Consider the following 15845-nt stretch of genomic DNA (forward strand, 5'->3'; position numbering starts at 1 on the left):
ATTATTATTATTATTATTATTATTATTATTATTATTATTATTGTTATTATTATTATTAACTTTTGTATAGTAAATGTTTTTATACCAGTTTTAAAATGAGTTATTAATTTTAGACAATTTCTTGCCTAAAAACACAGATCACAGATGATTTCTTGCATAGAAATGAGAAAACACTCATATAACACACAAAATAAGCTTCATTTTGGCATAGAAAACTAAGCTTACTTTTATTACTATTATTATTATTATTATTATTATTGTTATTATTATTATTATTATTATTATTATTATTATTATTATTATTATTATTATTATTATTATTATTATTATTGTTATTATTATTATTATTATTATTATTATTATTATTATTATTATTATTATTATTATTATTATTATTATTATTATTATTAAAAACCGATTATAACTTTTGTATAGTATTGTTTTTATACCAGTTTTAAAATGAGTGATTAATTTTAGCCAATTTCTAGCCTAAAAACTATAAAATGGCTAAGATTGCCTAAAAACACTGATCACACATGATCTTTTGCATAGAAATGAGAAAACGCTCATATAACACAAAATAAGCTTCATTTTTGCTTAGAAAACTAAGCTTACTTTTATTACTACTATTATTATTATTTTTATTATTATTATTACTATTATTATTAATATTATTATTATTATTATTATTATTATTATTATTAATATTATTATTATTAAAAACCGATTATAACTTTTGTATAGTAAATGTTTTTATACCAGTTTTAAAACGAGTTATTAATTTTATTCAATTTCTTGCCTAAAAACACAGATCACAGATGATCTCTTGCATAGAAATGAGAAAACGCTCATATAACACACAAAATAAGCTTCATTTTTGCTTAGAAAACTAAGCTTACTTTTATTACTATTATTATTATTTTTATTATTATTATTATTATTATTATTATTATTATTATTATTATTATTATTATTATTATTATTATTATTATTATTATTATTATTAACTTTTGTATAGTAAATGTTTTTATACCAGTTTTAAAATGAGTTATTAATTTTAGACAACTTCTTGCCTAAAAACACAGATCACAGATGATTTCTTGCATAGAAATGAGAAAACGCTCATATAACACAAAATAAGCTTCATTTTTGCTTAGAAAACTAAGCTTACTTTTATTACTATTATTATTTTTATTATTATTATTATTATTAATACTATTATTAGTATTATTATTTTTATTATTATTATTATTATTATTATTATTATTATTATTATTGTTATTATTATTATTATTGTTAAAAACTTATATTAAACAGACAGAAAACGTCGTATTCTGACACAAAAAAACGAATTACGTTATAGACTTGACGAGAACGGCGTATCTCGGACTCTTATAGGACTCTTATAGGGTCAAAAAGTATCAGTTTGGATTAAAATAAATTATTTTTGTTGACTCTCAGTCTGAATTGTTCATCAGTTCAAACAAAAACGGCTTATTTTAGACGATCTTTTGCTTTGAACAAGAAAACTTACATCGAACAGACTAAAAACGTATTAATCTGGCATAAAAGAGCAATTTATGTATCACTTTAGATAAAGGCAGCTAATCCTATTCGTTTCATTGCTTAAAATAGACAAAATTGTTAATAAATCTAACAAAAACGCTGTATTCTAGCATAAAATACTAATTACATTATAGTTTCGACGAGAATAGCTTATTTGAAATGATTCTATGCTTCCAAACGAGTAAATTTTTATTAAACAGATGCCAAACATCATGTTTTGTCCTATGGAGACATTTTATATTGCAGTTTGTATTAAAACAAAATATTTTCGTTGATTCTTTGTTAGAAGCAGCAAACCTAACATTAAAGAATCTGAAAACTTTGTATTCGGACACAAACCACCGAATTTTGTATCAGTTTAGACAAAAACGGTTGATTTTCGACAATATTTTGCTTTGAACAAGAAAACTTATATCAAACTGACTAAAAACGTCTTATTTTAGCACAAAACAAAAGATTTGCGTTATAGTCTTAAAGCTGATTCATGCCACAGTTTGGATAAAAACCAAATATTTTTGTTAATTCATTGTTACAAACAAGAAACCTTACATCAAAGAAACTGAAAACCCCTTATTCAGGCACAGAAATTCGAATTACGTTTCAGTCTGGACAAAAACTGCTTATTTTAGACGATCTTTTGTCTTGAACACGAAAACTTACATTAAAAAGATTAAAAACGTCTTATTTTGGCTGAAAACTGCAAATTATATATTACTCTAGATAAAAGCAATTTATCCTGATTACTCCTTTACTTAGAATAGAGTAAACTTGTATAAAACTTAATGAAAACTTTAAATTTCGTCTCAAAGAAATAATTTACATTATAGTTTTGACCAGCACTGTTTATTTCAAACGAATTTATGATTCGAAACTAATGAACTTTTATGGGGCAGATGCAAAACCACATATTACCATATAAAGCGTTGTTTTAAAGCAAAGTATTACCTTTTGCAACAAGAAATTTCACGTCAAAGAAACTGAAAACTTTGTATCCATGCATAAATATCGAATTACGTATCAGTTTAAGCAAATACAGCTTATTTTAAACGATTCCTTGCTATAAACAAGAAAAATTTTATCAAGCATATTGAAAACGTCTTATTCTCGAAAATAAGAGCAAATTATGTATCAGTTTTAACAAAAGCGGATTACTCTGTTTGATTCTATGCTTAGAGTAGAGTAAACTACTATAAAACGTAATGAAAACTCTATATTCAAGCTCAAAAGAACAAATTACGTTATAGTTTTGGCAAAAAAAAATATTTCGGACGATTACATACTTCGAAGTAAGCAAACTTTAATTGAACAAGTGCAAAAGCTAATACTTTGCTTTAAAATAACGATTTATGTGGTAATATGGTATTTTGCATCTGTCCTATAAAAGTTTACTCGTTTCGCTCCATTGAATCATTCGAAATAAATTATTTTAACACAACAGCGAAAATAATTTGTTTTTGTTTAAACTGTTACATAAGTCGCTTTTATAAAACGAACTAAGACGTTTGGCATTTGTTTAGTGAAAGTTTTCTCGTTTGGGGGCATAAAATTGTTTGAAATTAACAGTTCTGGTCAAAACTATAACGTAAATTATTTCTTTGAGACGAAATTTAAAGTTTTCATTAAGTTTTATACAAGTTTGCTCTATTCTAAGCAAAAGAGTAATCAGGATAAACTGCTTTTATCCAAAGTAATACATATTTTGCAGTTTTGAGCCAGAATAAGACGTTTTTAATCTTTTTAATGTAAGTTTTCGTGTTCAAAAGAAAGAATCGTCTAAAACAAGCAATTTGTGTCTAGACTGAAACGTAATTTGATTTTCTGGGCCTGAATAAGATGTTTTCAGTTTCTTTGATGTAAGGTTTCTTGTTTGTAACAATGAATAAACGAAAATCATTGGTTTTAATCCAAACTGTGACATAAATCGTTTTTTAAAGGCGAAATCAGACGTTTTGCCTCTGTTCAGTGAAAGTATACTGGTTTCAAAGCATAGAATCGTTTGAAATTAACAGTTCTCGTCAAGACTATAACGCAAATCTTTAAAGTGATACAAAGAAATAATTTACGTTATAGTTTTGACCAGAACTGTTAATTTCAAACGATTTTATGCCCCCAAACGAGAAAACTTTCAATAAACAGATGCCAAACGTCTTAGTTCGTTTTATAAAAGCGACTTATGTTACAGTTTAAACAAAAACAAATTATTTTCGTTGTTGTTGTGTCAAAATAATTTATTTCGAATGATTCAATGGAGCGAAACGAGTAAACTTTTATAGGACAGATGCAAAATACCATATTACCACATAAATCGTTATTTTAAAGCAAAGTATTAGCTTTTGCACTTATTCAATTAAAGTTTGCTTACTTCGAAGTATGTAATCGTCCGAAATATTTTTTTTTGCCAAAACTATAACGTAATTTGTTCTTTTGAGCTTGAATATAGAGTTTTCATTACGTTTTATAGTAGTTTACTCTACTCTAAGCATAGAATCAAACAGAGTAATCCGCTTTTGTTAAAACTGATACATAATTTGCTCTTATTTTCGAGAATAAGACGTTTTCAATATGCTTGATAAAATTTTTCTTGTTTATAGCAATGAATCGTTTAAAATAAGCTGTATTTGCCTAAACTGATACGTAATTCGATAGTTATGCATGGATACGAAGTTTTCAGTTTCTTTGACGTGAAATTTCTTGTTGCAAAAGGTAATACTTTGCTTTAAAACAACGCTTTATATGGTAATATGTGGTTTTGCATCTGCCCCATAAAAGTTCATTAGTTTCGAATCATAAATTCGTTTGAAATAAACAGTGCTGGTCAAAACTATAACGTAAATTATTTCTTTGAGACTAAATTTAAAGTTTTCATTAAATTTTATACAAGTTTACTCTATTCTAAGTAAAGGAGTATTCAGGATAAATTGCTTTTATCTAGAGTAATATATAATTTGCAGTTTTCAGCCAGAATAAGACGTTTTTAATCTTTTTAATGTAAGTTTTCGTGTTCAAAACAAAGGATCGTCTAAAATAAGCAGCTTTTGTCCAGACTGAAACGTAATTCGAATTTCTGTGCCTGAATAAAGGGTTTTCAGTTTCTTTGATGTAAGGTTTCTTGTTTGTAACAATGAATTAACAAAAATAATTGGTTTTTATCCAAACTGTGTCATGAATCAGCTTCAAGACTATAACGCAAATCATTTGTTTTGTGCTAAAATAAGACGGTTTTAGTCAGTTTGATATAAATTTTCTTGTTCAAAGCAAAATATTGTCGAAAATCAACCGTTTTTGTCTAAACTGATACAAAATTCGGTGGTTTGTGTCCGAATACAAAGTTTTCAGATTCTTTAATGTTAGGTTTGCTGCTTCTAACAAAGAATCAACGAAAATATTTTGTTTTAATACAAACTGCAATATAAAATGTCTTTATAGGACAAAACATGATGTTTGGCATCTGTTTAATAAAAATTTACTCGTTTGGAAGCATAGAATCATTCCAAATAAGCTATTCTCGTCGAAACTATAATGTAATTAGTATTTTGTGCTAGAATACAGCGTTTTTGTTAGATTTATTAACAATTTTGTCTATTTTAAGCAATGAAACGAATAGGATTAGCTGCCTTTATCTAAAGTGATACATAAATTGCTCTTTTATGCCAGATTAATACGTTTTTAGTCTGTTCGATGTAAGTTTTCCTGTTCAAAGCAAAAGATCGTCTAAAATAAGCCGTTTTTGTTTGAACTGATGAACAATTCAGACTGAGAGTCAACAAAAATAATTTATTTTAATCCAAACTGATACTTTTTGACCCTATAAGAGTCCTATAAGAGTCCGAGATACGCCGTTCTCGTCAAGTCTATAACGTAATTCGTTTTTTTGTGTCAGAATACGACGTTTTCTGTCTGTTTAATATAAGTTTTTAATAATAATAATAATAATAACAATAATAATAATAATAATAATAATAATAATAATAATAATAATAATAATAATAATAATAAAAATAATAATAGTAATAAAAGTAAGCTTAGTTTTCTAAGCAAACATGAAGCTCTTTTTGTGTTATATGAGCGTTTTCTCATTTCTATGCAAGAAATCATCTGTGATCTGTGTTTTTAGGCAAGAAATTGTCTAAAATTAATAACTCATTTTAAAACTGGTATAAAAACATTTACTATACAAAAGTTAATAATAATAATAATAATAATAATAATAGTAATAAAAAAAAATAATAATAATAATAATAATAATAATAATAATAAGGATAATAATACTTATAATAATGAATTTCTTTCTAAATTAAAGCTTAGTTTTTCTAAGCAAAAATGATGTTTATTTTGTGTTATCTGAGCGTTTTCTCATTTCTATGCAAGAGATCATCTGTGATCTGTGTTTTTAGTCAAGAAATTGTCTAAATTAATATAACTCATTTTAAAACTGGTATAAAAACATTTACTATACAAAAGTTATAATCGGTTTTTAATAATAATAATATTAATAATAATAATAATAATAATAGTAATAATAATAATAATAATAATAATAATAATAATAGTAGTAATAAAAGTAAGCTTAGTTTTCTAAGCAAAAATGAAGCTTATTTTGTGTTATATGAGCGTTTTCTCATTTCTATGCAAAAGATCATGTGTGATCTGTGTTTTTAGGCAATCTAAGCCATTTTATAGTTTTTAGGCAAGAAATTGGCTAAAATTAATCACTCATTTTAAAACTGGTATAAAAACAATACTATACAAAAGTTATAATCGGTTTTTAATAATAATAATAATAATAATAATAATAATAATAATAATAATAACAATAATAATAATAATAATAATAATAATAATAATAATAACAATAATAATAATAATAATAATAATTAAAATAATAATAATAGTAATAAAAGTAAGCTTAGTTTTCTAAGCAAAAATGAAGCTTATTTTGTGTGTTATATGAGTGTTTTCTCATTTCTATGCAAGAAATCATCTGTGATCTGTGTTTTTAGGCAAGAAATTGTCTAAAATTAATAACTCATTTTAAAACTGGTATAAAAACATTTACTATACAAAAGTTAATAATAATAATAATAATAATAATAGTAATAAAAGAAATAATAATAATAATAATAATAATAATAATGATAATAATACTTATAATAATGAATTTCTTTCTAAATTAAAGCTTAGTTTTTCTAAGCAAAAATGATGCTTATTTTGTGTTATCTGAGCGTTTTCTCATTTCTATGCAAGAGATCATCTGTGATCTGTGTTTATAGGCAAGAAATTGTCTAAAATTAATAACTCATTTTAAAACTGGTATAAAAACATTTACTATACAAAAGTTATAATCGGTTTTTAATAATAATAATATTAATAATAATAATAATAATAATAATAATAATAATAATAATAATAATAATAATAATAATAATAATAATAATAATAATAATAATAATAATAATAGTAATAATAATAATAATAATAATAAAAATAATAATAATAGTAGTAATAAAAGTAAGCTTAGTTTTCTAAGCAAAAATGAAGCTTATTTTGTGTTATATGAGCGTTTTTCTCATTTCTATGCAAAAGATCATGTGTGATGTGTGTTTTTAGGCAATCTAAGCCATTTTATAATTTTTAATATTTAACAAAAATTTGCTTTAAAATAAAATGTTTGAAAAACTGAGATTAAACTAAATTAATTGTGTCTAACACTTTAGTAGAGGAAAAAGGAGGAGACATAAAAGTCACTAAAGTCTTAGAGTTGTCTTTAGTCGTCATATTAATAACAATAACATTTATAATAACAATACTAGTAGTACTAAATTTGCTTATATGCAAGCGCTTAATTAAAGTAACAATTTTTTTGTTTTTTGCTTATATCTCGAAAACAGTTACTTCTATCAATTTTTACTTTTTCACCAAAATTTAAGGTGATAAAATTTCCTACAAAATAGTTATTTGCATTTTTCATGTAGAACTAACCATAAGCGAGATATAAGTTTGAAAGTAATTAATAATTAAAAAAAAGTGTTTTAACAGAAAATGTCTTGTGATTTATAATACACTTAATTTATTGGGTCCAATAATTTATTAGAAAAAAAAGGAGGTGACATAAAAGTCACTGAAGTTTTTAGAGTCGTTTTTAAATGCTGCATTTTTGTCTTCGTCTCAAACATTGAAAACTGAATTACATTTTTGTTCAGTAACAGTTACAGTTTTCTTATTGGTTTTTTGCTTATATCTCGAAAACAGTTACTCCTATCAAATTTTATCTTTCTTTCACAATTAAAGCTGATAAAATTTCCAACAAAATAGTTATTTGCACCTCCTTTTTCTTCTAATTAAGTATTGGACCCAATAAATTAAGTGTATTTTAAATCACAAGACATTTTCTGTTAAAACACATTTTTTTTTTAATTATTAATTATTTTCAAACTTATATCTCGCTTATGGTTTGTTCTACATGAAACATGCAAATAACTAATTTCCAGGAAATGTTATCATCTTTAATTTTGGTGAAAAGTTAAAAATTGATAGGAGTAACTGTTTTCGAGATATAAGCAAGAAACCAAAAAACTATTACCTTAATGCAGCGTTTGCATATAAGCAAATTTAGTACTATTAGTTTATTAATGTTATTGTTATTAATATGACGACTAAAGACGATTCTGAAACCTTTAAAGACTTTTATGTCTTCTCCTTTTTCCTCCCCTAAAGTGTTAGACACAATTAATTTAGTTTAATTTCAGTTTTTCAAACATTTTATTTTAAAGCAAATTTTTGTTAGATATTATTTATATTCATCTCTATAACTCGCTTATGCTTGGTCCTACAAGAAAAATGCAAATAATTATTTTGTTGGAAATTTTATCAGCTTTAATTTTAAAAAAAAGATAAAATTTGATAGGTGTAACTGTTTTCGAGATATAAGCAAAAAACCAATAAGAAAACTGTAACCGTTACTGAACAAAAATGTAATTCAGTTTTCAATGTTTGAGACGAAGACGAAAATGCAGCATTTAAAAACGACTCTGAAGACTTCAGTGACTTTTATGTCACCTCCTTTTTCTTCTAATAAAGTATTGGACCCAATAAATTAAATGTATTTTAAATCACAAGGCATTTTCGGTTAAAGCACTTTTGTTTTAAATATTAATTATTTTTAAACTTATATCTCGCTTATGGTTAGTCGTACATGAAAAATGCAAATAACTATTTTGTAGAAAATTTTATCAGCTTTAATTTTAATAAAAAGATAAAAATTGATAGGAGTAACTGTTTTCGAGATATAAGCTAGAAACCAAAAAACTGTTACATTAATTAAGCGCTTGCATATAAGCAAATTTAGTACTATTAGTATTATTATTATTAATGTTATTGTTATTAATATGAAGACTAAAAACAACTCTGAAGACTTTAGTGACCTTTATGTCTTCTCCTTTTTCCTCTACTAAAGTGTTAGACAATTAATTTAGTTTAATTTTAGTTTTTCAAACATTTTATTTTAAAGAAAATTTTTGTTAAAGGTTATTTATATCCAACTCTATAACTCGCTTATGGTTGGTCTTACAAAAAAATGCAAATAACTATTTTGTAGGAAATGTTATCAGCTTTAATTTTGAAAAAAAGATAAAAATTGATAGAAGTAACTGTTTTCGAGATATAAGCAAGAAACCAATAAGAAAACTGTAACTGTTACTGAACAAAAATGTAATTCAGTTTTCAATGTTTGAGACGAAGACGAAAATGCAGCATTATTATTATTATTAATGATATTGTTATTAATATGACGACTAAAAACGACTCTGAAGTCTTTGGTGACTTTTATGTCTTCTCCTTTTTCCTATACTAAAGTGTTAGACTCAATTAATTTAGTTTAATTTCGGTTTTTCAAACATTATATTTTAAAGCAAATTTTTTTAAAGATTATTTATATCCAACTCTATAACTCGCTTATGGTTAGTCTTACAAAAGAAATGCAGTTAACTATTTTGTAGGAAATTTTATCAGCTTTAATTTTGAAAGAAAGATAAAAATTGATAGGAGTAATTGTTTTCGAGATATAAGCAAAAAACCAAAGTAAAAACTGTTACAGTTACTGAACAAAAATGTAAGTTTTCGAGATATAAGCAAGAAACTGTTACCTTAATTAAGCGCTTGCATATAAGCAAATTTAGTACTATTAGTATTATTATTATTAATGTTATTGTTATTGATATGACGACTAAGAACGACTCTCAAGACTTTGGTGACTTTTATGTCACCTCCTTTTTCTTCTAATAAAGTATTGGACCCAATAAATTAAGTGTATTTTAAATCACAAGATATTTTCTGTTAAAGCACTTTTTTTTTAAATATTAATTATTTTTAAACTTATATCTCGCTTATGGTTAGTCCTATATGAAAAATGCAAATTACTATTTTGTAGGAAATTTTATTTTTTAGTTTTTCAAACATTTTATTTTAAAGCAAGTTTTTGTTAAATATTATTTATATCCAACTCTATAACTCGCTTATGGTTGGTCCTACAAGAAAAATGCAAATAACTATTTTGTAGGAAATTTTATCAGCTTTAATTTTGAAAGAAAAATAAAAATTGATAGGAATAATTGTTTTCGAGATATAAGCAAAAAACCAAAGTGAAAACTGTTACAGTTACTAAACAAAAATGTAATTCAGTTTTCAATGTTTGAGACGAAGTCGAAAATGCAGCATTTAAAAACGACTCTGAAGACTTCTGTGACTTTTAAGTCACCTCCTTTTTCTTCTAATAATGTATTGGACCCAATAAATTAAGTGTATTTTAAATCACAAGACACTTTTTGTTAAAGCACTTTTTTTTAAATATTGATTATTTTCAAACTTATACCTCGCTTATGGTTAGTCCTACATGAAAAATGCAAATAACTATTTTGTAGGAAATTTTTTCAGCTTTAATTTTGAAAGAAAGATAAAAATTGATAGGAGTAATTGTTTTCGAGATATAAGCAAAAAACCAAAGTAAAAACTGTTACAGTTACTGAACAAAAATGTAATTCAGTTTTCAATGTTTGAGACGAAGACGAAAATGCAGCATTTAAAAACGACTCTGAAGACTTCAGCGACTTTTATGTCACCTCCTTTTTCTTCTAATAAAGTATTGGACCCAATAAATTAAGTGTATTTTAAATCACAAGACATTTTCTGTTAAAGCACTTTTTTTTTAAATATTAATAATTTTTAAACTTATATCTCGCTTATGGTTAGTCTTACATGAAAAATGCAAATAACTATTTTGTAGAAAATTTTATCAGCTTTAATTTTAGTAAAAAGATAAAAATTGATATAAGTAACTGTTTTCCAGATATAAGCAAGAAACCAAAAAACTGTTACCCTAATTAAGCGTTTGCATGTAAGCAAATTTAGTACTATTAGTATTTTTATTAATGTTATTGTTATTAATATGACGACTAAAGACGACTCTGAAACCTTTAGTGACCTTTATGTCTTCTCCTTTTTCCTCTACTAAAGTGTTAGACACAATTAATTTAGTTTAATTTTAGTTTTTCAAACATTTTATTTTAAAGCAAGTTTTTGTTAAATATTATTTATATCCAACTCTATAACTCGCTTATGGTTGGTCCTACAAGAAAAATGCAAATAACTATTTTGTAGGAAATTTTATCAGCTTTAATTTTGAAAGAAAGATAAAAATTGATAGAAGTAACTGTTTTCGAGATATAAGCAAAAAACCAATAAGAAAACTGTAACTGTTACTGAACAAAAATGTAATTCAGTTTTCAATGTTTGAGACGAAGACGAAAATGCAGCATTATTATTATTATTAATGTTATTGTTATTAATATGACGACTAAAAACGACTCTGAAAACTTTGGTGACTTTTATGTCTTCTCCTTTTTCCTATACTAAAGTGTTAGACTCAATTTAATTTCGGTTTTTCAAACATTATATTTTATAGCAAATTTTTGTTAAAGATTATTTATATGCAACTCCATAACTCGCTTATGGTTGGTCTTACAAAAGAAATGCAAATAACTATTTTGTAGGAAATTTTAACAGCTTTAATTTTGAAAGAAAGATAAAAATTGATAGGAGTAATTGTTTTCGAGATATAAGCAAAAAACCAAAGTAAAAACTGTTACAGTTACTGAACAAAAATGTAAGTTTTCGAGATATAAGCAAGAAACTGTTACCTTAATTAAGCGCTTGCATATAAACAAATTTAGTACTATTAGTATTATTATTATTATTAATGTTATTGTTATTGATATGACGACTAAGAACGAGTCTCAAGACTTTGGTGACTTTTATGTCACCTCCTTTTTCTTCTAATAAAGTATTGGACCCAATAAATTAAGTGTATTTTAAATCACAAGACATTTTCTGTTAAAGCACTTTTTTTTTAAATATTAATTATTTTTAAACTTATATCTCGCTTATGGTTAGTCCTACATGAAAAATGCAAATTACTATTTTGTAGGAAATTTTATTTTTTAGTTTTTCAAACATTTAATTTTAAAGCAAGTTATTGTTAAATATTATTTATATCCAACTCTATAACTCGCTTATGGTTCGTCCTTCAAGAAATATGCAAATAACTATTTTGTAGGAAATTTTATCAGCTTTAATTTTGAAAGAACGATAAAAATTGATAGGAATAATAGTTTTCGAGATATAAGCAAAAAACCAAAGTGAAAACTGTTACAGTTACTAAACAAAAATGTAATTCAGTTTTCAATGTTTGAGACGAAGACGAAAATGCAGCATTTAAAAACGACTCTGAATACTTCTGTGACTTTTAAGTCACCTCCTTTTTTTTCTAATAATGTATTGGACCCAATAAATTAAGTGTATTTCAAATCACAAGACATTTTCTGTTAAAGCACTTTTTTTTTAAATATTGATTATTTTCAAACTTACATCTCGCTTGTGGTTAGTCTTACATGAAAAATGCAAATAACTATTTTGTAGGAAATTTTATCAGCTTTAATTTTAGTAAACAGATAAAAATTGATAGGAGTAACTGTTTTCGAGATATAAGCATGAAACCAAAAAACTGTTACCTTAATAAAGCGCTTGCATATAAGCAAATTTAGTACTATTAGTATTATTATTATTAATGTTATTGTTATTAATATGACGACTAAAAACGACTCTGAAGACTTTGGTGACTTTTATGTCTTCTCCTTTTTCCTATACTAAAGTGTTAGACACAATTAATTTAGTTTAATTTCAGTATTTCAAACATTTTATTTTAAAGCAAATTTTTGTTAAATATTATTTATATCTATCTCTATAACTCGCTTATGCTTGGTTCTACAAGAAAAATACAAATAACTATTTTGTAGGAAATTTTATCAGCTTTAATTTTAGTAAAAAGATAAAAATTGATAGGAGTAACTGTTTTCGAGATATAAGCAAGAAACTGTTACCTAAATTAAGCGCTTGCATATAAACAAATTTAGTACTATTAGTATTATTATTATTATTAATGTTATTGTTATTGATATGACGACTAAGAACGACTCTCAAGACTTTGGTGACTTTTATGTCACCTCCTTTTTCTTCTAATAAAGTATTGGACCCAATAAATTAAGTGTATTTTAAATCACAAGACATTTTCTGTTAAAGCACTTTTTTTTAAATATTAATTATTTTTAAACTTATATCTCGCTTATGGTTAGTCCTACATGAAAAATGCAAATTACTATTTTGTAGGAAATTTTATTTTTTAGTTTTTCAAACATTTAATTTTAAAGCAAGTTATTGTTAAATATTATTTATATCCAACTCTATAACTCGCTTATGGTTCGTCCTACAAGAAAAATGCAATTAACTATTTTGTAGGAAATTTTATCAGCTTTAATTTTGAAAGAAAGATAAAAATTGATAGGAATAATAGTTTTCGAGATATAAGCAAAAAACCAAAGTAAAAACTGTTACAGTTACTAAACAAAAATGTAATTCAGTTTTCAATGTTTGAGACGAAGACGAAAATGCAGCATTTAAAAACGACTCTGAATACTTCTGTGACTTTTAAGTCACCTCCTTTTTCTTCTAATAATGTATTGGACCCAATAAATTAAGTGTATTTCAAATCACAAGACATTTTCTGTTAAAGCACTTTTTTTTTAAATATTGATTATTTTCAAACTTACATCTCGCTTGTGGTTAGTCTTACATGAAAAATGCAAATAACTATTTTGTAGGAAATTTTATCAGCTTTAATTTTAGTAAACAGATAAAAATTGATAGGAGTAACTGTTTTCGAGATATAAGCAAGAAACCAAAAAACTGTTACCTTAATAAAGCGCTTGCATATAAGCAAATTTAGTACTATTAGTATTATTATTATTAATGTTATTGTTTTAATATGACGACTAAAAACGACTCTGAAGACTTTGGTGACTTTTATGTCTTCTCCTTTTTCCTATACTAAAGTGTTAGACACATTTAATTTAGTTTAATTTCAGTATTTCAAACATTTTATTTTAAAGCAAATTTTTGTTAAATATTATTTATATCTATCTCTATAACTCGCTTATGCTTGGTCCTACAAGAAAAATACAAATAACTATTTTGTAGGAAATTTTATCAGCTTTAATTTTAGTAAAAAGATAAAAATTGATAGGAGTAACTGTTTTCGAGATATAAGCAAGAAATTGTTACCTTAATTAAGCGCTTGCATATAAGCAAATTTAGTAATATTAGTATTATTATTATTAATGTTATTGTTATTAATAGGGCGACTAAAGACGACTCTGAAACATTTAGTGACTTTTATATCTTCTCCTTTTTCCTCTACTAAAGTGTTAGACACAATTAATTTAGTTTAATTCCGGTTTTTCAAGCATTTTATTTTAAAGCAAATTTTTGTTAAATATTATTTATATCCAACTCTATAACTCGTTTATGCTTGGTCCTACAAGAAAAATGTAAATAACTATTTTGTTGGAAATTTTATCAGCTTTAATTTTGAAAGAAAAATAAAATTTGATAGGAGTAACTGTTTGCGAGATATAAGCAAAAAACCAATAAGAAAACTGTAACTGTTACTGAACAAAAATGTAACTCAGTTTTCAATGTTTGAGACGAAGACAAAAATGCAGCATTTAAAAACGACTCTGAAGACGTCAGTGACTTTTATGTCACCTCCTTTTTCTTCTAATAAAGTATTGGACCCAATAAATTAAGTGTATTTTAAATCACAAGACATTTTCTGTTAAAGCACTTTTTTTTTAAATATTAATTATTTTCAAACTTATATCTCGCTTATGGTTAGTCCTACATGAAAAATGCAAATAACTATTTTGTAGGAAATTTTATCAGCTTTAATTTTAGTAAAAAGATAAAAATTGATAGGAGTAACTGTTTTCGAGATATAATCAAGAAACCAAAAAACTGTTACCTTAATTAAGCGTTTGCATAAAAGCAAATTTAGTATTATTAGTATTATTATTATTAATGTTATTGTTATTAATATGACGATTAAAAACGACTCTAAAGACTTTGGTGACTTTTACGTCTCCTCCTTTTTCCTCTACTAAAGTGTTAGACCCAATTAATTTAGTTTAATTTCGGTTTTTCAAACATTTTATTTTAAAGCAAATTTTTGTTAAAGATTATTTATATCCAACTCTATAACTCGCTTATGGTTGGTCCTACAAAAAAAATGCTAAAAACTATTTTGTAGGAAATTTTATCAGCTTTAATTTTGAAGGAAAGTTAAAAATTTATAGGAGTAACGGTTTTCGAGATATAAGCAAAAAACCAAAGTGAAAACTGTAACAGTTACTAAACAAAAATGTAATTCAGTTTTCAATGTTTGAGACGAAGACGAAAATGCAGCATTTAAAAACGACTCTGAAGACTTCAGTGACTTTTAAGTCACCTCCTTTTTTTTCTAATAAAGTATTGGACCCAATAAATTAAGTGTATTTTAAATCACAAGACATTTTCTGTTAAAGCACTTTTTTTTTAAATATTGATTATTTTCAAACTTATATCTCGCTTATGGTTAGTCCTACATGAAAAATGCAAATAACTATTTTGTAGGAAATTTTATCAGCTTTAATTTTAGTAAAAAAATAAAAATTGATAAGAGTAACTGTTTTCGAGATATAAGCAAGAAACTGTTACCTTAATTAAGCGCTTGCATATAAGCAAATTTAGTAATATTAGTATTATTATTATTAATGTTATTGTTATTAATTTGACGACTAAAAACTTGAGACGAAAATGCAGCATTTAAAAACGACTCTGAAGACTTCAGTGACTTTTAT

Source organism: Tribolium castaneum, chromosome 1 (genome assembly GCF_031307605.1).
Source record: "Tribolium castaneum strain GA2 chromosome 1, icTriCast1.1, whole genome shotgun sequence".
NCBI classification, from domain to species: Eukaryota; Metazoa; Arthropoda; class Insecta; order Coleoptera; family Tenebrionidae; genus Tribolium; species Tribolium castaneum.